The sequence below is a fragment of the Molothrus aeneus genome (genome assembly GCF_037042795.1).
Source record: "Molothrus aeneus isolate 106 chromosome Z unlocalized genomic scaffold, BPBGC_Maene_1.0 scaffold_33, whole genome shotgun sequence".
Lineage (NCBI taxonomy): Eukaryota > Metazoa > Chordata > Aves > Passeriformes > Icteridae > Molothrus > Molothrus aeneus.
Genome location: NW_027098761.1, coordinates 1904001 through 1925763, shown reverse-complemented (window position 1 = coordinate 1925763; position 21763 = coordinate 1904001). Strand labels below are relative to the sequence as shown.

The 21763-nt window shown below is 47.9% G+C and overlaps 1 pseudogene; it reads left to right on the top strand.

Annotated features, from left to right (window-relative positions):
* Positions 1-354: 354 nt before the first annotated feature.
* Positions 355-20749, top strand: LOC136569482 (TOG array regulator of axonemal microtubules protein 2-like; annotated as a pseudogene).
* The last annotated feature ends 1014 nt before the right edge of the window (positions 20750-21763 follow it).

The window sequence follows — 21763 nt, the reverse complement described above, 5'->3', positions numbered from 1 at the left end:
ATTCTAGAGAGCACTGTGAATTCCCAACTCTTTGTAAGGAAAGCAATCCTGTAGTAGTGGGGAGGCAACGGGCACCACATGAAGTAGTAGAGCTCTTCTCTCTTGGCTTGCCAGCTCCATATTGTTCAGAGAAATTAAACTGATGCTAGTTTCATGAAAAATAAAAAAACAAGCAATCATTTCAGTAACTAAAATACGCTTTGAATTCCTCACCCATTAGATGGGTTGATGGTAAAGGCATGAGTTCAATTAACTCACTTCTTCTCTTGTACCTGGTTGACAGCTTCTTCTGAATCTACAACAAAAACCCAGAGGAAGAAGGGAAAGAGCACTTGGTGCAAGATAGGACCTGGGATGCCTCTGTTCCCAAGGAAACTGGCTGACCTGTTTGGCTTGGAGGCTCATGTGCCAGACCCCGGCCTTGGGAATGGAGGTCTGGGCTCCCGGCCGGCTCAGGGGGCCTTGGCCCAGGAGCCCCAGGAGCATGAATCAGCCTTACAAAGAGGTAAGGTGGGAGCTGGGCCGCTCTCTGTTGGGAGGAAGGGTCTTGTGGCAGCCCAGAGAGGCTGTGCGCATTGCCAGGGAACAGCTGTGCCCTGCGTGTGCCCCCTGCAAGGAGCTGTGCTGCTGCCAGTGCCCCGTGGAGCTGTAGGGCTGCTGAGCTGTGGGGCAGGGAGAGGAGCAGGAGGGTGCATGTGCAGCTGAGCCTTTCCTGGAGAGCACAGGGCAGCCCAGAGGCCAGGCTGTTCCTGCTGTAGCTCTGGGGAAGTGGGGCAGGGTTTTCCCTCGGCCAGCTTCCAGTGTCTGCCAGCAGGAGCATGTTTCCCTGTGCAGCTGTTTAGAAGCTTACAGGAAATGTGTCCCATGCAATACAGAGCTTCAGATGCTTTAGATTGCATCATGGCCTCTGTTACATTTTGTGTGTCTATTTTGCAGGCCTGACTGACTGCCATGGTCCCAAGGAGGTTACCCTGGGATCTGTGCTTTCCCTGCCAACTTCCCAAACGCTTTTACCTTCCAAGGCCTTGCCTTCCATCTGGAATTGCCCTCCTTCCTCAAAGCCCATATCTAACTCTCTTTTTTTATTATTAAGCTGACCATTCTGCAGGGGTAAAAAAATCCTGATTTAAGACATTGGTATTTTCTACTCTGCTGCTACTTGATTGTATCATCTCTGAAGCTGTTGTATAGAATGATTAGTTCTCAGAATTTTAAGAGCTCTGTTGGAGAGTATTTCAGAATAAGCCCCAATGTTCTACCTGCAATTAAAAAACCAGCCTTTAGTCAGCCTGGCCCAAAACCCACCCAATCTCACATAGTTTAGAAGGAAAATACTTGGGGAAAATGAATTATCTAGTATCAGGAACACAGTTCACATTTGGGTATCACTTCAGCAATGCAGTGATTTTCTTTGAATTTCCTCTAAAATATTCCAACAAAGAGAAGAAAACATTGATCTAAATGCTTACAGGTATTGGAACCTGGGACTTCTTTTAAGAACCAGAAAGAAGATGTTTACTAAAATCAGCATGAATAAGGGCAGATAAGAATCTCTGTCAAGAGCAATCTCCATCTCTGCCCTTCTCTATCAGACACAGAGGCTCTCCAGCATGCAGGGCCTGAGGCCTTTGTCATGCAGCAGGTTTCAGGCTGCTGGCCAACAGAGTAATGTCATGTCTGCTGCCACTGGCCCATCCCTTGGGAGAGGGCCTAGGCATTGTACCTTGCTGCTCTCAATCCCAATCTCTGTGTTTTAGGCGAGCTCTACAATCTGGAACATGTCTTGCCTTTTGGCCAGCATGGCGTTTTTGGGGGCTTGAAGTCTGCCAGAGCTTTACAGGAACCTTTGCTTCCTTTCCCAGGCATCCCACTGAGCCAGGCCAAGGAGACGGATCACCCCAGCAGCGATGGTCTTACGAGGGACAAAGAGCTAAGGGACGGCTTTGGAAAGGTAAGGGATAAGGACAGGGATGAGCAGACTTCCTTTCCAGTGGCTGTTTAGTGCTTGGCCCAAAATGTCACTGAAAATCATAATCTTCTCCTCCTGGAGGATAAGGAGGGGGATTCTCTTGGGAATATATTTCACAGCTACAGGGCAATTGCTTGGCTATTTCCAGTGGTGCCAAGGTCACTGGTTTGGAGATGGTGCTAAGGTGACGCCAGAAGCGTTCTTTAGAGCGAAGGCTCTTTTAGAGAAGTTCTGAATGGCAGAGCAAGCTACACATCCGCGAACGTGGGCAAAGTGCATTCCTTGGAAGCAGAGAAGCAAAGATTCTAATGTTGAGTGTAAGCAAGGCTGCAAAATCAAATGGGAGAGTTTGATTTTTCCTGGTTACCTTTGTGGCTGTATCTCACAGCCCCCTCATTATCAATTTTTCTGCTCATTAACATCAGTGTTTCTGCAACTTGTTTTCACCAAAAGGAGTCCTCCTTTTGGTCTGCTGGTCTCAGAGACCAAGTGCTTGAGAGCTGAGTCCCTCAGAAGCCAGGAAGTGAGAAACAGCTGCAATTGCTGGCCATGAGTGTTAAGCTACAGCTCATTAGCCCTCCTTGCTGGGTATTGCACATGGTTTTCATTCTCCTGCCACGGCCTGTAGGAACTGAACTGCCTGCTCACTGTCATGTGAGCTCTTCATCTGTCTTGGAGCACTCCTATGAGTTTCATGCTTCAAGCAGGGCTTCCTGACATAGGTTGCAGTTGCAGCAGTGGAAGGTTGTGGCACTACAGTGTTCCACCTCACTGTGTGTAATTGTAATCCAGGTGAGGACTGGAGACATTCCTCTGAAACTATTGGAATGTATATGGAGCTGCATTGAAGCCTATGGCACTCTGTGCTCCTGATGAGATGCTGTGTCTGGTTTGTGTGTCTCTGCTTACAGTCTACTGTATTTCCATTGCACCTAGATCTGTGCTGCATTGTGGAAGTTGGCTCAAAAGAACTTAGAGCCAAAGGACATAGAGCATATTGTGGAAGAGATGAGGGAAAGAAGACAAAAGAAAAGATTCTTGCAGCTTCCTCCAGAGATAGTTGAGCCTGGGGATGCAGCTGAAGCAAGTAAGTGGTGGCTACACTTGTGGTGATCCTTTTCGACCACTTGCTTGCCCTTTGCACAATGTTGCAATCAGACTGGGGGGGGCTGTTCCGCTTGCATCTGAGTGGAAGCTTGCATTAGGATTTAATTCTGTTGCCCAAAGAAAAATACAGAGGCATGAAGTGTCTTGCCCATGGCCTCACTGGGTCAGTAACAGAATTGCAGCTTCCCACCTTCACCTCTAAAGTCTTTCAGAGTAGAAAACTCTATCTTGCAAAGTACGCTGGGGCTTCAGACTCTCTCCTGGAGAGCAGCCTCCAGGAAGGTGAGTCCAAAAGAATGCTTTTCAACCAGGCTGCAACCTGAAAGAAACAAATTCAATTCCTTCTGATGAAAACACCAGCTATCCTTCTCCTGCCACTCCCTGCTGAGGAGCTGGCGCTGTAGAGCTGTGCTGAAGCCCCAGCCAGGGCTTCTGTTGTAGCCCCAGGAGCAAGCAGTGCTCCTGACTGAATCCCGGCTGAGGGGCTCTGCCTGCAGGGCTGTGAGCGCTGCCCCAGGGTGGCAGCAGGGCCCTGAGGAGGCAGCACTCAGCCCGAGGGCATCACGCAGGGTTATCTGCACTTTCTTTGGCAACTTGCCCTGCCTGCCTCTGGAACAGAACAAAAGCAAAGCAATACTGGCTTTTCCTGGTTTCCTGGGGGAAGAATTACCAGTTTGCTTTTAAGCTAGAAGAGGGTAGATTTAGATTAGATATTAGGGAGAATTTTTTGTATAATGAAGGGGATGAAAAGCTGGCAGGATTTGCCCAGAGAAGCTGTTGTTGGTCCCTCCTTGAAGGTCTTCAAGGCCAGTTTACATGGGGCTCTGAGGAACCTGATCTCAATGAAGATGTCCCTGCTCACAGGGGTTGGACTAGATGGTGGTTAAAGGTGCCTTCCAACCCAAATTCTTCTAGGATTCTGTGATCAATGTCCCATGTTAGCGTTATACTTGGTATAAAGTGGTATACCATTGTTACACTTGGAGTTGTTTGCAATAACAAAGAGACGTTGCCCAGCTCCAGCAAATTTTCTGGCCCTTTATATCATCACCCTGTCCAGCTGCCTCCACTTACAAGCTCCTCTTTGCTCCCTGCAGCCTTTAGCCTACCACCTATCAATGGCACAGCTCCTAGTGTGCAGATGAAACACCCTGGTAGTGCCTTGAAGAAGAAGGTCTTGAGAAAGCAGGACAACGTGCACTTACCGCCCAATAAGCACGTCATCCATGGGGATGGCAGCTTCCCACGCAGCTCCTCAGGTAAGCCTGCTCCGTGGCAGCTTTTTCCCACTCGGGATTTTTCCGGTACAAGGAGCACAAGGAGCACAAACTGCTTCCTGCCTCAGCCATCACAGCTGGGATCTTGAGCCCATAGCCTGCCCTTGGAATGAACAGCAAATCTACTTTTGAGTTACTCCAGTTTGGTAGTAGCAGAGGTTTGGTTCTCAGAGATCCATCAGAAAGTGGAGCTGAATAAAGTCGTGGTAAAGGCCTAAGCTCTGGCTTTTGCCCATCCTGGCAGTCCAAACTACAGCACTGGTGCCTGGAGGCAGCTGTGACTGCAGGGATGAGCTGCGGGGCAGTCTGCCAGGGTGTGCTCCCTGTGCACCTACGAGTGCCACCACCATCAGCTGTCCACTCACCATCTGGGCCCTCTGCCTGTGCTGCTGTCCTGCTCTGCAGCCAGCTGTTCTGCTGTCCCAGCAAGGGCTGTCTCTGCATGGCCGTCAGCGGCGTGGTGCAGCCGTGCCTCTGCTCCCAGAAGTGCCCGATGGCTCCTCGCTGCCGCCATCCCACGGCCTGCAATGCCAAGAGGGAACAAGCAGCGCCTCCTGTGTCACCCACCCAATACAGAGGCCGTGTGTAGCAGATGGCAGCCAGGAGGGGCTGCCTGCTGCTCCCAGGCTGTTTGCTGCCTGCAGCAAATACCCAGCAGATAGCCCTAGTGGCTCTTGTCTCTCCTTTGTGGCTACACAGCCAGTGATCACAGCCTGTGCTGTGATCCCAAGGAGGGTGAGGTTATAGGAAGGGAGCTAGGAATGATACTTGGAATGCTCTTTCCAAGTGATGCTACTTCCATGTTCAGAATTGACCAGAACTAGCCTGACGTGGCTCTCCATTCACAGTGAATCTAGATGTGTGTGTCTACATACTTCTGCAGTGCCATCACTGATGTCAGTGACTGGGGTACATCAGTGACACCCAGATTAGCTCCTGTCTGAATATTTTTGATGTTATGGTTCCTCCATACTTTCTGAGAGCATGCAAGGTAGCACAAAACTCCTCCAGAGTCTAGAAGAGTTCATCTAGGTTCTGTGCAATATTTATACTCCCTCATTTTAGACAGCTCAAATGCTGCCATCTACACATTAGAAAATGAGCTTTTGAGTACATGATGTGAAATTTTTGATTGACAGTGCTTTTCATGACAAATGGATTTCATAAGAAATGCATTTATCATCTGATTTTTTTCATGCCTTGTAATTTTTTTTCTTTACCCAGAAATTCGTTTAAGGCAAATCCAGGTCAATTGATTAACAAGAGAGTCTGTCTGCAACAATGTGCATCTGTATTTGCCTATTTTTATCCTCAAAGTGCATCTGGAAGGCTTTTTTTTATCAACTGTCTCGTCTGGAAATTGCTTTTTCCACAAGAGAGCTTAGAAACTGCTGAGTTTGCAAACACATCCATTAGATGACAAATGAATTTCACCTTAGCATCTTTGAAATACAGCCAGTGTGGACCTCTAAAAGAGGAAAGATTCATGATGTTTGGAAAGAACAAAATACATGAAAGACTCCCTTTTACTGGGAAGGGTAATTCCATGTTACCCTTCCCAATAGTAGGCTAACATGGATGTGCACTCAGCTGCCTCTGTCTAGAATATTTGAAGTCAATGGAAACAGAGGTCAGATGTGAAGGGTCAGGTATGGCTGTTTCCTGGTCGTTGCTCCGTGGGCATTGAGCCGGGCCCCGCAGGGCTGGGTTGTTCAGGCTTGGCTTGGCGCTGTCACAAGGCAGCTGCAGGTCTTTCTTCAGGGAGTTGCAGAGTGTCCCTGTCCTCAGGGCTGGGGGAAATGAGGACACCGAAAAAAGAGAGGCCCCTGAGGGGTTCCCTCCTGGGCTGGCCAGTAGTGCTGTGGGCGCTGTCTCGCAGGGAGCGGGAGCTCTGCAGCCTCAGGAAGCTGCCGCTGGCTGTGGCACCTGTGGCACTTGGGAGCTGGCGCTGTGGGGGCAATTGTCAGGTTCAGCCTGGAGCTGTGCCCAGCTGGGGGAGGCTGGGAGCAAGCAAGGAGCCCCAGGATCCAGGCAGCAGGGAAGCCTCTGACCCAGCGGCAGCGTGTGTCACACAGAGCCCTGGCTGGGAGATGGGGCTGCAGGCCGCGCCAGGGCGGGTGCCTTGCCCCGGGGCTGCAGCGCCCATGGCCGACCCTCTCCTTACAGTGACCCCGCAGACGGCCACTGGTGCCAAGCGCCAAGAGGAGCCGCTCCGTGCGCATGGGCAGAAGGACAGAGCCTCTTCAGACCCACAGCAGTCCTTGCAGGAGGCACTCTCCATGCTGGGCAGCGATGACTGGTAAGAAAGGCCCCGTTCCCTCTGTGTCCCTCTGAGCGTTAAGGTCGGTCAGAAGCGTGTCTTGCTCGTGCCTCGGAGCCCTGAGAGCCCCGAGGGCCAAAGGGCACAGGTGAAACCCCTGCAGAGCAGGGAGAGCATATAGATTGGAGAGCAGCCTTTTCTTGGCCTTGCTCTGCAGCAGTGCTCCAGCTGCAGCAGGCCTGTGCTGTTTCCTTGCTTTGCCTGCTGCTCCATGGAGCTGCAAAGGAAATATTGAGGGAAGAGAGAAAGCTGTGGCATGAGATGATTTGCTGGCTGAAGGCAAGAAGCAGGATGGCAGCAGTTTTGAGTGTAGAGATTTGGGTGCCTTGGGCCACTGGCCCAGTGGGACTGAGTAAGATTCCTCTGTGCTCCCACTGCTGACAGCAATGGCAGGGACTCCTGCATGTGAGTCCCAGAAGCAGCTCCAGGGAGTTCCTCTTTCTGAGAAATGGACTGAGTTGTGCTTTCAAGTCCATCAGCATGTCATTAGTGGTGAAGCGCTCATGGCAGAAGAGAAGGAAAAAGAAATAAAATCCTCTAGGAATCTTGCACTTTTGGAAGTCAACTATTTCCTTCTCACTGCTTCATATGTTTTGTCAATACTGAGATGTTTTGTCAATACTCCCAATGTGTCCCAAAATTATACACAGGCAGAAGGTGGCCCAGAGGTGATAACCCTACAAATATGAGATGATAATGGTTTTCTTTTTGATGGCTTTTTGATCACTCCCTGGTGGATGCTTCATTCACACAGGGGCAAGGCCTGCATTCACACTGGGATAAGCATGAAAAACTGGCCACAATGCATCTCCTTGTGCAGATCCCTTTGCTTTGCCCTTTCTCTTCTGCTTTCTCTTCCCCATTTCTCTTTGGTGCCCTGTGAGGTACAGAGAGCTTCTGCAGATGTGGGGGATCCTGATGACACTCAGGGGTGCCCATGGGATCGGTCAGCAGCCCTGTGCTGCAGCCCTGATGCCTCACATACCTTCCTGTGGCTGAGGGCCTGCACAAAGCAAGTGCTGAGAGATGGAGTTGTTTGCACCTTTTAAATAACATGTTGCTGTTGTGGGGGTTGTTTTAGGTAGGAGTGTTGTGGGAAAGCCAGAGTTTCAACAGTTCTTGTCCAGGGATGGAATCTTAATCTTCTGGGACATCCTGCTGCTTTTTTGGGGAATGTGTGAGGTGAAGTGGAGTGGGTGACAGACAGGCCTAGATTGTGGAGTGGGAACTCAGCTCCAGAGTGGCAGTGCTGACTCTCAGTACTGAACTGCCTGCTGGGGCTGACAAAGAAGGAAAATGTCCCAGTAGCAGCCTGCTGGGACTGTGTCTCAGGGACAGGTACAGGGAGGTGACAAGAAACAGCAGCATGGCCCAGCCTCACAGCTTCTAGGAAGTAGTGAGAGAGGCACTTCACGTACCAGAGCTTTCAGAAAGGCTGTCTTCTCAAATGGCCACAAATGAAGACTCTGAAAGCCCTCTCTTTGCCTCTTGGATTTGTGTACGCTTTTGACAGCCACAACATCCAGTGGCAGTGTGTTCCGTCATTTCATTAAGTGCTCCTTGAAAAGCACCTCCCATTGTTTGACTGAGCTGCCAGCCTGGTCACTTCAGGGGGTGCTGCCTAGTTCTTGGGTAGAGAGGAATATCAATCTTTTTGTTACTTGCCTTTCAGGGAACTGAAGAAGAAGGGACTCTTCAACATCGCACGCCTGGCTGAGTCCCATGCAGCAGTCCTGCTTTGTCGACTTCGTGAGATTTGCTTGGCAGTTACCAGCGAGGTGAGAACATTGTTCTGAATTCTTCCCCATACTTCATACACGGCTTGTAGAGTAGATATGTGCTTGTTCATCTCCATGTGTGCTCAGGGACTGCCCTCATTTCTGGTTTTAGACCTTCTACTTCTAATGTCTGTAGGATCTGTGTGTACGTGCAGCTGTATTTACTGGCAGCTTGGGTATCTGGCACTTGTCATGAGGTGCCATTTGAATGCAATGTGCAAATGCAGAAACTGAGACACTAATGATGTTATTTGGCAGAGTCCTAATCTCTGCCCAAGCTGTAATTCAACACTGCAAATGAGTCTGTAGACCTGAGCCTGTGTTTTCTGTTTCCTGTCTGAGTGCTTCAACTGCTGGTGTTGCTTTCTGGAACAGGAGCATCTGACACTTTTATCTTTACGACTTGTGCCTTTATGATTTGAAAGCAGCCCTTGTTTTGACTTTCTAGTGAAAGAGCCTAAAATCAATGTAGTGCCCATTGTAGAAAGGTTCAATTTCACACTTAGGTGAAATTTTTTTTAGGCCTGCAGTAAGCAGGTGTGAGGTCAGAAATTGGTGCCAGAGTAAGTGCCTTTCTGTGCTTGTGCTCTCCTGCTCTTAATGTACTTTTACGATCCTCTGGACACAGTGGGATGTGTTGTCATTTCCTGGGACTTGTGTTGAAGGCAAGTGGTTTTCTGTTCAAAGTGATAATTATATTTCCCCTCCCGATTTCCCCAGGTGACCAACCTCCGGTCCAAGGTGTCCTACTCTGCAATCGTCACACTGGGAGAGCTCTTTGCAATCTTGAAGAAGGACATGGATTCCCAGGTGGATGAGGTTGCTCCAGTCCTTCTCCAGATGGTCTGGAACTCACCAGAGTTTGTTCAGAAGGCAGCCTCTCAGAGCCTAGGGATCATGGTGGAGAACGTGACTCCTGCACGAGCAATGATTGCTCTCATGGACAAGGGAGTCAAGTAGGTTCTTCTTCATTTAGTGCTATTCTTCACCTTCTAGTGTGTGGGTGAGGGGAGGGATGAGGGAAAGAATGGGAATGCTGGGAGGGAAGGGTCCGGCATCCTGCATCTTCTCTGGACTCAGGTACTCGATTCTCCCATCAACCTCATTTCTTTCCTCTTGCCACCTATTTCTGCCCTCCTGCAGCCCATTGGGTCACAGAATCACAGAACTATACAATATGGGGAGTTGGAAGCAGCCCTTCAGGATCATCAATTCCAGCTTCTGGCCTTGCACAGAACAGCCCAAGGGTCACCCTGTGTGCCTGAGATTGTTCAAATGCTTCTTCAACTCTGTCAGCTTGGTGCTGTGACCAGTGCCCTGGGGATCCTGTTGCAGGGCCCAAGCACCCTCTGGGTGAAAAACTTTTTCCTGATATCCAAACTAACGCTCCTCTGAGTCAGTTTCCTGCTGCTTCCTGGAGTTCTCCCAGTCTGTCAGAGTTTCCTAGATATGGTGAACAGTGGGGAAATGCAAGTGCCTGCAAAGGCTAAGGATAGAGCCTTGTGCTTTTGTGGGAAGAGGGACAATTGCAATTGCAGCTGTGAGCGCTCTTTGATATTTCACAGCACTAACCACAGAGGAAAACCACGGGGGAAAACCCTGGGGAAAACCACGTTTTCCTCATTATGCCATTAGCCTGAGAAATAAGGAGGGTCCTTGCTGGGGTGTGGAGCACATGGGGGAGAATGTGCTGGGTGTGGCACAGCCTGCACAGCAGGTGCAGCTCGTGCCAAAAGGAGCCTTGTGTGACTGTGCTGGCCTTAGAGCTCTGCTTTCTATTCAAAATGAAGTTTCATGTTAGCCTTGAGATGATGAATCACTTCACAGGCACCTTCACAGGCCGAGTGCCATGGGACAGCTGAAGCAAATCCTGCCCTAAGTGTTGGTGCCTGATAGTTCCCAAGAGACAATCTCTAGATCAGGACAACCTGGCTAAACTGACTGCCCCCTTTCCTTAGCTTTTCAATAGCGTAAAGCACTCAGATGTATCTGTTGCCAAGCCTCACGGAAGAAAGAGGCTGTATTGCTGGATATTCCGCAACTTCACACCCCACAGCATGTTTTCGCTGCATTTGTTTCATCCCAGAGGTCTGCAGATGTGGGAAGAAATGGGTGGAAAGAGCCTCATCCTGCTGCAGCTCTGTGTAGTGGGTGCCCTCTGATGGGTCTGCATGAATTTTCCTTAATTTCTAAATAATTCACATGTGATTTATTACTTTAATCTTTCTTCGAGTAAATTTTGGGAAAGAAATGGAATATCAGATAGTGCAGGGAGACAGAATTCCTCCCTCTTCCATGCAGGCAGTCCTTCTGTACAATGCTAACTTTGTGTTTATCTGAGGAAAGAACCTTCTGCAGGTGCCTGAAGCTGCAGGGAGAGCCCAGGCTCCTTCCCCCAGCAAGGATAGGGAGCACGCTCTGGCCAAGGCCTGTGCTGCTGCTGCTCCTTGTCCCTGTGCCCCAGGGTTTGTTCTCTCCTTCCCAGGAGCCGCTATGTCCAGGTGCGGAAGTGTGCGGCCGAACTCCTCCTGTTCTTGATGGAGAAAATGGGAGTCACCAAGCTTGCAGGCACCCCCAGGGCTGAGAGGCTGGCACACGTGGCAGGGACACTGGCTCAGGACTGTCACAAGGACACAAGGTAATGATCTTCCTTTCACCTCCAAAACCAGGAAAACTGTTTTGCATTTGGCTTTAAAGGTAAAACTACAAAAGAGTGGAAACTCAAGGAAATAATACGTGACCTCACTGTGTGGATGAGGGTCACAGAATCGTGGAATATGCTGCGTTGGATTGGACTTATCGGGGTCATCCAGTCCAGCTCCTGGCCATGTGCAGGGCACTCCAAGGATCACTCCACGTGCCTGAGAGCATTGTCCAAACGCTTCTTGAGCTCTGTCAGGCTTGGTGCTGTGACCGCTGCTCTGGGTTGCCTGGGGAAATGACTGTAGTGTGAAACCTGAGGTTGGCCAGCAAGAAGGAGCATTGCCAACTTCCTGTGACTTGAAGTATTCTTTATTGAGTTCAAAAGAGCTCATATTAGCCAGTACAAGAGTTTATTATGGCCTTAGGTATACAACACAAAGCCAAAGTGTTCGCTAATGTTTATCACTGAAGGATCCCAAACATCTGTTTCTGGGAAAGTCATGAAGACTTTCCTAGAAATATTTCCGGGGTCTTTAGCCAATGTATTCATTCTTCCTAAACCCCTTCTGCAGATTTCTACAATGCTGTTACGTGGGGCACACTGTCCTCCAAATTTCTTCTTGAAGAAAACTGTGGTTTCCTAGTGGCAAAATCAACCCAAACCACCAAGATCCCCTTACTTTGATGATGAAGTTCCTATTAATAGTTGCCAAGAACACCAGAACAACTAGCTGACCCTGTGCATACATATAGTATAGAATAATCAACAGGATGCAGGAGGTGTTTTGTCCTGGCTTCTCTGCCAGTTAAAGAAAGGCAAATTATTGTGCAATGGCAGCAGGACACTGCTAATAGACTCTGTCAACAAAGCAGATGTGTTTTGCTTGATCCCTGGGAACACCCACAGTTTCAGAGTGAATGGTGTTTTCCTGTGGCCCCACGTTCTCCTCTTGCTTCTTGTGTTCAGCTGACAACACTGTGCAGTGTCAAGTGGAGTTAAATCTCCCTCTTTGCTGAGTAGGTTGTGCCTTCTCATGCAAGGATTGCACCTGATGAGTTGAAGGTACCAGCCCCTTCTGTTAACACTCTTCCTTGGTTCACTGTTCTTTTGTTTCCTTCCTGCCTCCCTCTCTCCCTTCCTCCCTTCCTTTCTCCCATCCTTCCTTCCATCCTTCCTCAGGCATTATGGCCAGGAGATGGTGAAGATGTTGCTGAGTCATCAAAAATTTAAAATGCTCCTGGAACAATCTCTTTCCACGCATGACCTGGAAGATATCCTGACAAGAATTAAGAAGAAAGTAAGTGCTTGGCAGAAGAAATGCTTCCTTTGTCCAAGTAATACCACTGCTAATACGAGACCAAACATACCAAATCTGTCTTTATCTCATTCCTCTTCTGCTGAATCACTTTGCTCCTGGGAATGAGCTGTTAATCCTCAGCCTGTTCATCTGCAGGCCACAAAGGAACTGCTATTATTAGGGGAAAAGTGGGGTTTTGAAGATTTTGAATATCAGTCACAAAGAGGAAAGGGAAAGAGGAGAACATGGGTTTACATTTAAGCGTAAGCCCCCACCACGCTCTCCCTACTGACTCTGCCCCCAGTAAAGCAATTAAGTGAGAACAGAAGATAACAAAGTCTGAAGATAACAGAGTCTTTGCAAAAGTGACTGCAAGTAATAGTGCCAAGAAAATTTCCAAATATACAAAAGATGTCCAAGTCAGTCCTAGTTACTACAATTTCTGTCTGTCTTTTGGGAATATTGCCCTGCTCTCAAGCCCTGTGGAGCTGGAAGAAGCTTGGGGAGTGTGCCTTTGTGCAGGAGCAGGGAGAGTGAGCATTGAACCAAATCAACTTCCAACACAATGGGCCAACCCCCAGAGTCCCATTTTTTCTGCTGCTTCCTTTAAGACCACTCATTGCCTATCAGTTTGCATTATTTTCGTTTATGCTCAAGACTAGTGAATTTGGGAATTTAGACTGCTGCTCGGTGTGCTAGCACCCATAACCTGCCTTGGGCTATTGAAAACAAAGAGTTGGCACCAATGAATCTCTGGTCTGTTTATTTCTGTAAGTTAGGAAGTGTTTCCCTAAGCCTTGGTACTACATTGATCCAGGTTCTAACTTGTGTTTTAAAGAGGGAATTTCCTATTTTATATTCTGAAGATTCATAGGGTTTCTCTATGTCTTTGTAGGGGATGGAAAAGCAGAAGGGCGAACGCCCATCTGTCAAGGAGCCGGTGGAGAAGAGGAACGATGGCTCGAAGGAGCCCCAGGCCACAGTGCCTTCTAGCAAACGGTACTGAGCACTTTTGTCAGATGTGACAAAGCACATGACAAGCTCTGCACGCCTCTTCCACAGAAAAATCTTTCTGCTGGAGATGACCAGTGCAAGAGATTGTTTCCTTTTCCTACAAATGCTCTAGGATAAAAAACGTCTCCTTCTGCATTGTGTTGAACACAACTTCTCTGGAGGGCTTTCCACAAAAATTGGGTGACAAAAAGACACCCATTGGTTGCAGCTCAACCCATCCAGTGCAGTGGCAAGGGCAGTGCTGTGCAGGCTAGGAGAGGGCAGAGTTTCTGCTGCCTGCCTTGAGACAAGTAAATTCAACCAGGTTTTTTTTTTCATCCAAGTGGAATGATAAATAAAACACTCTTTTTAGATGGGTGTTTTAATGAGAAGTCCCAGTCTAGAAGCAACACGCCATTCCCCAAACAAGCAGTTCCCATCCATGTGGTTTGGCCTGGCTGAATCATGGCTTTCTTACCCTCAAACAGTGCCAAGTTTGAGTAGTAAGGAGCAAGGCAATTCCTGAGCCATTTTGGTCAACAGGTGTCTCAATGTGGACTTTTGTCTTGGTATTCCTTTCCTTCATAGAGTTTGCTTGATGGACAGCATGTTTGGTTTATTTCCCCCTGTGCTGCAATCAGCATTGAAGACAGGAATTTGGTCCTTGCTGTCTCTTCATGCCACTGGCAGAGCTACTTGCTCCTCTGATAAGAGAGGGAATTTCTTGAGCTCTGTCCTGCTCAGCAGTGGCAGGAAAGTGACCACATGCCTCAGTAGCATGGCTAGCATCTTCCCGTGCTCATGGAAGAGACAGGTTCATCCAAGGGGATTACTCCCAGAGAATTTGTTAAGTTGTGCATCTAGTCTCTAGGGAAGAAAAGGAAATGTGAGTGTAATTCTTGGAGGTCTGGCTTCTGTTTCTATCTCTGTTACTGATTTTCTGGATCCTTCAGATATGCCCCTGTTCACCTGTTCAGATGCATCTGAGCTACTTTTCCAGACACTTCTCCAGAGTGATGAGTTTCCTTACTATAAGACACACACGTGCCATATGAGGAAGCATTTAAACTTGGAAGTAGTGTCTCCCTTTCCCCACAAAGCAATGTGACCTGTGTGCCTTGGAAGGCATCTGAAGATAGATCAGGTGCATCTCATCCTTGGTTTTCCTGAGGGAGCAGTGATGAGAATGCCACTTGCAGATTGTCTCTCCCATAATGATTGTCACGAGGTCCGTGTTGTTCTTCAGAGCTTCATGATTTTCTAGCTTGAAATCACATTGTTAGGAAAACTTGTCGGGATGTTTGGCTCACAATTAACTGAAGGTATTATCAGCAACAGGTCCTAATTTGGTTTTGTTTTCCAGGGTGAAATCTACCTCTGATGGACACCTCCTACACCGTGCAAAAGCCCAGATCACATTACCAGCAGCTGTGGAAGGAAGGGAGTCACTCCAGAAGCTTTACCATCTCCTGGAAGCCAAGGGGTTTCAGACACGGATGGAAGGAGTGGCACTCCTCCTAGACCTGTCCAAAACCAGCCCCCAGCTCATCTCCACTAACATTGTCCAAGTATGTAGAGCATCTTCATTGCTCTTTTCCTTTTGCTCCTTTCCCAAGCCTGGAGAAGCAAACTTAATTCAGTGTGTCTTGGCACTACATCCTGGTTGTTTGGGACAGGCTGGTTCCCTCTTACCCAGACAAATTTAATTCTGGTCCAGGTTTCAGGATAAGTTATTTCAGTCTAGTTGTATAGGTCTGGCAGGTGCCTATTGCTGCTGTTCATCAGAGATGATGGCAGAATTTTCGCTGGTGTAACTGCTGCTGTCTCCTACTGCTAGCTGGGTGAAGTGAAGGGAAAACCAGCCCTTGAAAGCATGGCAATTATTCTCCAGACCAAAGATGGGTTTTCCTGGGGAAGAGAAGTATCAGGCTGGGTTGGTTTAAACCCAGTTATTTTTAAAAGGATACTTCTGTACACTCCATTTTGCCTTGCACGAGCACAACTCTGGCTACTCATTTCCATCCTCATCCCTATTCCTCTTGGTAAAGATGGTGCTCACCCTTCTTGGGGGGACCTTTTTTCTCTTTAGAAAAGGAGGAAAACAGCTAAGAACGGATCTCTGCCTTCTCCTCCCAGCAGCTGCTTTTTCCCTTTTTCCAGAAAATGGTGCCTGATGATGTGGCTGTCAAGGGACTGAACCTGCTCTAATGAGAGCTGTAGAGCACATTCCATTTCAGAAGTCCACCTGTTAGTTAGAGAAATGGTCTGGATCCTGGAAGAGTTGATCCGAGTCCTGCACTTCACCAGACGCAGGTTCTGAGACAGACAAAATAAAACTTAGATCTCCTCCAGCCACAGTCTTGATAAAATCATAACTGCCCTCAGTACTTGAGGCAACTGTATAGAAAAATGGGCATGGTAAATATCTGCTTCCATACTTGTAAAGCAAAGGTAGCCTTTTACAGTAATAAATGGAATCGATTTAATGATTTATAGATGGAGAGAAATACCATAGGAACTTTTCTGGCCCCAGCCAAACCTCTTAAAAACAGATGAAAATCTCTCCAGCAGCATCAGGTTGTGCAACCATTCCAGTGAGTGGCCCACAGGAAAACAGTGAAATTGTGCAAGCAAGGGCTGACCTGACAGAAAGGACCACTTTCATCTTTTATATTGCTGAGTGCTCATTTCTACATCCCCTCTTCAAACAAGGTCATTTTAATCCAGCTTTCATGTTGTTTGTTCTCTCCACAGATTTTTGATTATTTTGTCCTGAGAATAAATGACACCCACAAGAGAGTGAAGGAAAAGGCGCTGGACGTGCTGGCAGAAATCATTGGACTCCTGAAAGATGCCCTGAAGCCGGTGATGACCCCTTTGGTTGAAGGCATAACAAAGAACCTGAACTCAAAGGATCCTGGGGTTCATGCCGCAGCTGTGAAGGCACTGGACAAATCCGTTGCTCATTTAGGTAAGGCTGAGCCCTGGCATGGACTCTCCTCAGCCGTGTCTCTGTCTGTCCCACACGAGAGAGCGCTGAGTGCCTTGGGAGCTGTTGTTGTCTGTGGAACGCTCCAGCTGACACCCACCAGGAGCTGTGCAGGTGCAGTCCTTATGCACCAGTCCCCAACAGGCTGGAATGTGCAGCAGCATTTCCCAACAGTCCCAAGCTCCCTTGGCTCTGTGCTGCTTGTCTGAAGAGCAAGTCCTGGACTCCAGCTTTGCTACAATTCAGAGGCAAAGGAGTTTTGGAGTTTGCTTGGGCCCTGTCTGACTTCCCAAATGACCAGCTTTGCTGCTGGCATGAAGGGACACCGGCCCATCAGAGCTTCTGCAGAGCAGCCACCTGGAAGGCTCTACATTAGAGGCATTAGCTGCCTATTTCCCACCTTTCTTCTTTGTCTTCTTTTTCCAAAGAGGAACTGATGATTCACCAAGTTCATTTCTTTAGAACAAACAGGTCTAAATCCAGCTGTCAATGATGCCTTGTTCCACATGTCGTTTTGTATGGGGCAAGATGGCAACAGCATATACCTGCCTAGGCAAGGGCTGCTGTAAATTCCTTTGCCACAGAGATTTATGTCAGCTCTGAAAATGCCTGAAAAATGGAGTGTTGAAGAGGCAGGTCTTCAAGGGGAGTTTCCACTTTCTCCACTTCAGCTGCTCTGTGAACTCACAAACTGCCTGAGTCAGTGCCTTTCTGTGTCCCAATATGGGCTTCTTCCCTTTTGCTCTGGGATGCAAAACTTTTTCACTGCTTCCGTGTGACTGAACTGTTGAGGTCCCTGATGTGAAATGTTTTAACATAGCTCCTGGTACAGCAGACAACTTTGGATTCACAAATGTGAAAGGAGAGCTTTTCTTTTGGAATTTAAAACTCTGCCAAGTAGGCTGGAAGGAAAGACAAAAAGGAATCAAAAATCAGCAGAAGTTGATTTTATTGTATAAAATGAGGTTGCCCCTGCTCTTTCCCTCCTCCTCACTCTCCTTTCTGCTATGCCCTCACACAAGTGAGCAGAAACGTGTGTTTCACTTGTAGATGAAGTGTCACTGATGAAAGAGCTCAGCAACCAATGGAGCAAACTGAGTGGCCAAGCCCTGCTGGATGTCACAGAGCGTATCACAGGTATGGCCTCCCCTTCTAAGCCAAGAAGTCTCTGGGGGAGTATTTACAGGGAATGCCTGTGAACAGACAGCAGAGTAGCTCCTCCAAATCAGGAGGTGCTGAGCTTGTCCCTCCTGCCCAATAGCCAAGGCAGGTGTAGCTGGAAGGCATTCCCTGGCTGCTGCAGAGCTGTGCAGCATCTGAGATGGGGGCAGAGCTCGGCCTGGGGGCTGAGCTCTCACTGGGGCATCTCAGAACCCACCTGCAGGAGAAGGAGGGCCTAAAAAGTACCCCAGCTGGCTCCTCTCTTGGAAGCCCAGGGACATCTGTGATCCTTAAGGGAAAAGGGTGACAAACCCTGTTTCAGGGAATCTGTTTTGTTCTCACAGAATCCTTGTTTTTCTCCTGGAAAGTTTTGAGGCTGAACCGTGCAGAGCCTAGGGGTCACAGCTTAGGTCAAAACTCAACACAGCTCTTAGAGGCACAGATTTAGTGCAAGGCAGACTTTGGGGACACAGGGGTAGAAGCAGAGTGCTGGGGCTCCCTGCCTCTGCTGTCCAAGTGGCACTGGACTGAGCAGTTCAGCGTGTGCAGACAGTGTCTTCCTGTGTCTGCACTGTCCAAAATGCTACAAATGCAGCTGATAATTGATTCCTCAGAGGAGCTTGCTATGTCAGCAGTAGCCAAGGGATGGAAAAATGATAATCTCAATAGATAGTAGAGAAGACAACTGATAGCCTTGCATGAACTGGGGCTAAATCCACTGCTAATTATGCCAACATCTTTAAATGCAAGGTGTAATACACTTGGTGTCTTCATTGGGAATCTCAAAAGGGCATGTTCAGTGATTAGGATGTCAAAGGCCCTTTAAAGAGCATTTAATAAAGTAGATCTCCAGCAATAGGGAATTTAGTTTTGCAGACATTTTGATCTCTTTTTCAAAGAAAGGAATGAAGCATAAATTAGGACTACTTTAGAAAGAGCAGATGTTCTCTCTGAGATTTAGTAGGAACAGACAGCTGTTCCTCATGTTCAGTAGTCACCAATGTCTTTAATGACATTGAAACTCAAATGAGCTCCCAATAAAAAATGGGTACCATAACCCTTTTTCTGCTTAGCAGAATTGGTTTTGGGTACTTTCAGGAGATGTTTCAGTGTTGAATTGTTGCATTAAGGTGCTGGTGGATTAACAGCATAGAGAAAATGAAGTCTCTTCCACCACAGAGTAATAAATGGCTACTGCATAACATTTTGCATGATCAGAAAATAAGAATGGACTCCAGAGCATATTTCAGCTTTTGATCTCTCAGCCAAATTTGCCATGCAAGAAGCCTGTTGGTAGTCATTTTTTGTCTGTGTTTGATATAGTTCAGAAAATGAGCAGAGAGCAGATTTCAGAGACAATGATGTTAGGAAGCAATTGTGTTTTGGTTAAATTTCAGTCCCCTGTGTATTAGTCTTCTCTCTCTATTACCCCTATTTCAGTGGACATTATAAGGAAAAATGCTATTAACATTGAGAGGGGAAATGCCATAGAAATGTGGAGATGCTCAAATGCCAGGGCAATGGGGTCTGGGTAATTCTCTAAGGCACCCTGAGGTTTGCAACAGCTCTTTGCTGGAAGCCACAAAAGCATTCTGCCAAAGACACCAGCTAGCCACTGATGTTTCTCATCCAGCTGTCAAGCAGCAGCCATCTCTGGTGGGCTGGAGTTTTGAAGTGTGTTCTAATACTGCCCTTTGCTGCATGCCACAGAGCAAAGGGAAGAGCCAGATGAGACTTTTGGCCCTTGACATCAAAGTTACAAAGATGGAATCATCCCTTTTATTAGAAATCTCTCCATTGCCTCTCTAGGGTGCATTTCCAAATCTTCCGTGTGGGTTTCGACAACTTCTTAATGGAAAAAAAAAAAGGAAGTTTGACATTTCAGTCATTGTTCATGCAGAAACAGATTATGAAATGATTTAGTAAAGGTACAAAGTCTGCCACAGGTACAAAGCTCTAGCTGGAGAAATTGCTCCTGAGGGGTTGGTGGTTCTGTTTCAAGGATGATCAGCTGCAATGCCCATTTCTGGGCCATGGGGCTCTGTGTGCTATTTCACTGATCTTGGCCAGAGAGGCTTCCAAGAAGCAAACCCAGAGGTAGATCCTTGTTTGCATTGAGGCTGGTGGGTAAGGAGCTGTGTCTCTGTCCCGGCAGTGCTTGTGGAATGGGTCCATGCCAGGAGCCCTGAAGTGGTGCAGCGCTACGCCCTGCCCGTGCTCTGGTGCTGCCTGGAGAACAAGGCGCTGCCTGTGTGAAGCGCCAACGTCTGCGCCGTGGTCACCAAGCTTGCCTGTGCCCTCTGCCATGTGATGGGCACCCAGATGATTAAGTGTGCTGAGAGCAAGCCTCCACACATGCAGGAAAACCTCTCCAGCCTTTTGGGCTGGTGAAGGTTTGATGTTCTCCAGAGAGCTGACCAAGTGCTGAGTTGGACACCTCCGGATGGGACTTGTTAGCTGTGCCAAAAATAACAAAACACTAAGGAAGAGCGTGCATCTGCCCCCGCTCTCTCCATTGCCCTTCCTAGTCATGGCATGGAGGGCCTGAAGCAACGCCAGGCTGAGGACAAAGTGAAGACCAAGCATGGATCAGCCTCACAAAGAGGTAAGGTGGGAGCTGGGCCGCTCTCTGGTGGGAGGAAGGGTCTTGTGGCAGCCCAGAGAGGCTGTGCGCATTGCCAGGGAACAGCTGTGCCCTGCATGTGCCCCCTGCAAGGAGCTGTGCTGCTGCCAGTGCCCCGTGGAGCTGTAGGGCTGCTGAGCTGTGGGGCAGGGAGAGGAGCAGGAGGGTGCATGTGCAGCTGAGCCTTTCCTGGAGAGCACAGGGCTCTGGGCTCCCTGCTCTCCCAGGGCAGCCCAGAGGCCGGGCTGTTCCTGTGCTAGCTCTGGGGAAGTGGGGCAGGGTATCGCCCTGGCCTACCTCAAGTGTCTGCCAGCAGGGGCATGTTTCCCTGTTCAACTATTGAAAAGTTTCCAGGAAATGTATCCCATGAAACATGTACCTTTAGCTGCTTTAGGTTTGCATTGCAGCCTCTGTTACTCTCTGTGTTTCCACTTTGCAGGCCTGACTGGCTACACTCTTACCAAGAAGTTTTCTCTGCACACTTCCCATTGTCTCTCCACCACGAAGTCCTTGCCTCCTGTCCAGAAGAGCCCTCATTCCTCCAAGCACAGGAAGAAGTTGGCACCTGCTAGAAGACTGTTGGAAGATTAGGATTTATATGTTAGGCTTTATAGTTGCAGATGTTACATCTGTTCAGATCTTTAGATGTAGTTTTGAATAACTGTCTTTTCATTCTATCTTGAAATTTTGATTACTTATTTTTAATTGTATATATTTTTTGGATGATTTTAAAAAGTTAAATAAATGTGGCATTGACATTCTCTGAACAGAGAGAGAATTCTCTCTCAGAGGATTTTTCCTGGAGAAGTACAGAGAGAGAAGAGGAAACATTTTTTAACTCTGCTTGCTGCTCTTGTTGTTTTGCACATGAGGAATGTGTTAGGAAGATTGTTTACTTGAAGGGACTTCCTAATTGGATTCTGGTTGTTCATATTAATTGGCCTGTTGGGTCAATGCTGTGTCCTGGCTGTCACAAGACAGCCACAGGTTTTTCTTTAGTATTCTTTAGTATTCTTTAATAAAGCCAGTATAATGGAATATAATATACTTTTAATAAATTGTTCAGCCTTCTGAATCAATGGAGTCAGATGCCAATCATTCCCTGGTAGGGGGTGCCCTGCTTTTCAATAAATAAATAAATAAATAAATAGATAAATAAATAAATGAAATTGAAATGAACCAAAAGGAGAATGTGAGACCAGGACCTGCCAGCCTAGAGCTTCTGGGAGTGCAGCTCACTCGATGTGCCAGTGTCTCCCCACATGCTTTCCTCATTGGGCCGCTCCGCTTCCTCTTTTGCCATGGCTTCTCTGTGTCATTTGTGCTGCTCTTTGTTACTTGGCATTACAACGGGACCACCTGTTCACAAGTTTGGGGGACAAGGGCCCCAAAAGATCCTGTCTAGTCAAAAGTTTTCCATGTAGATGTATTCTCTGCTCACCAAAGGCCTGAGCAAAGAAACCTGGAGGAGTGTGCCCAAATGGCAAAACTTTGCTCCTTTGCAATCTCGCACTGGAAAAAGGCACACCTCTACAAGTGTCAGCGTCTTCTGTCTGCCATCAATTGTTTTGCTGCAACTAGCACAACAGACATCAGGCTGGAGAG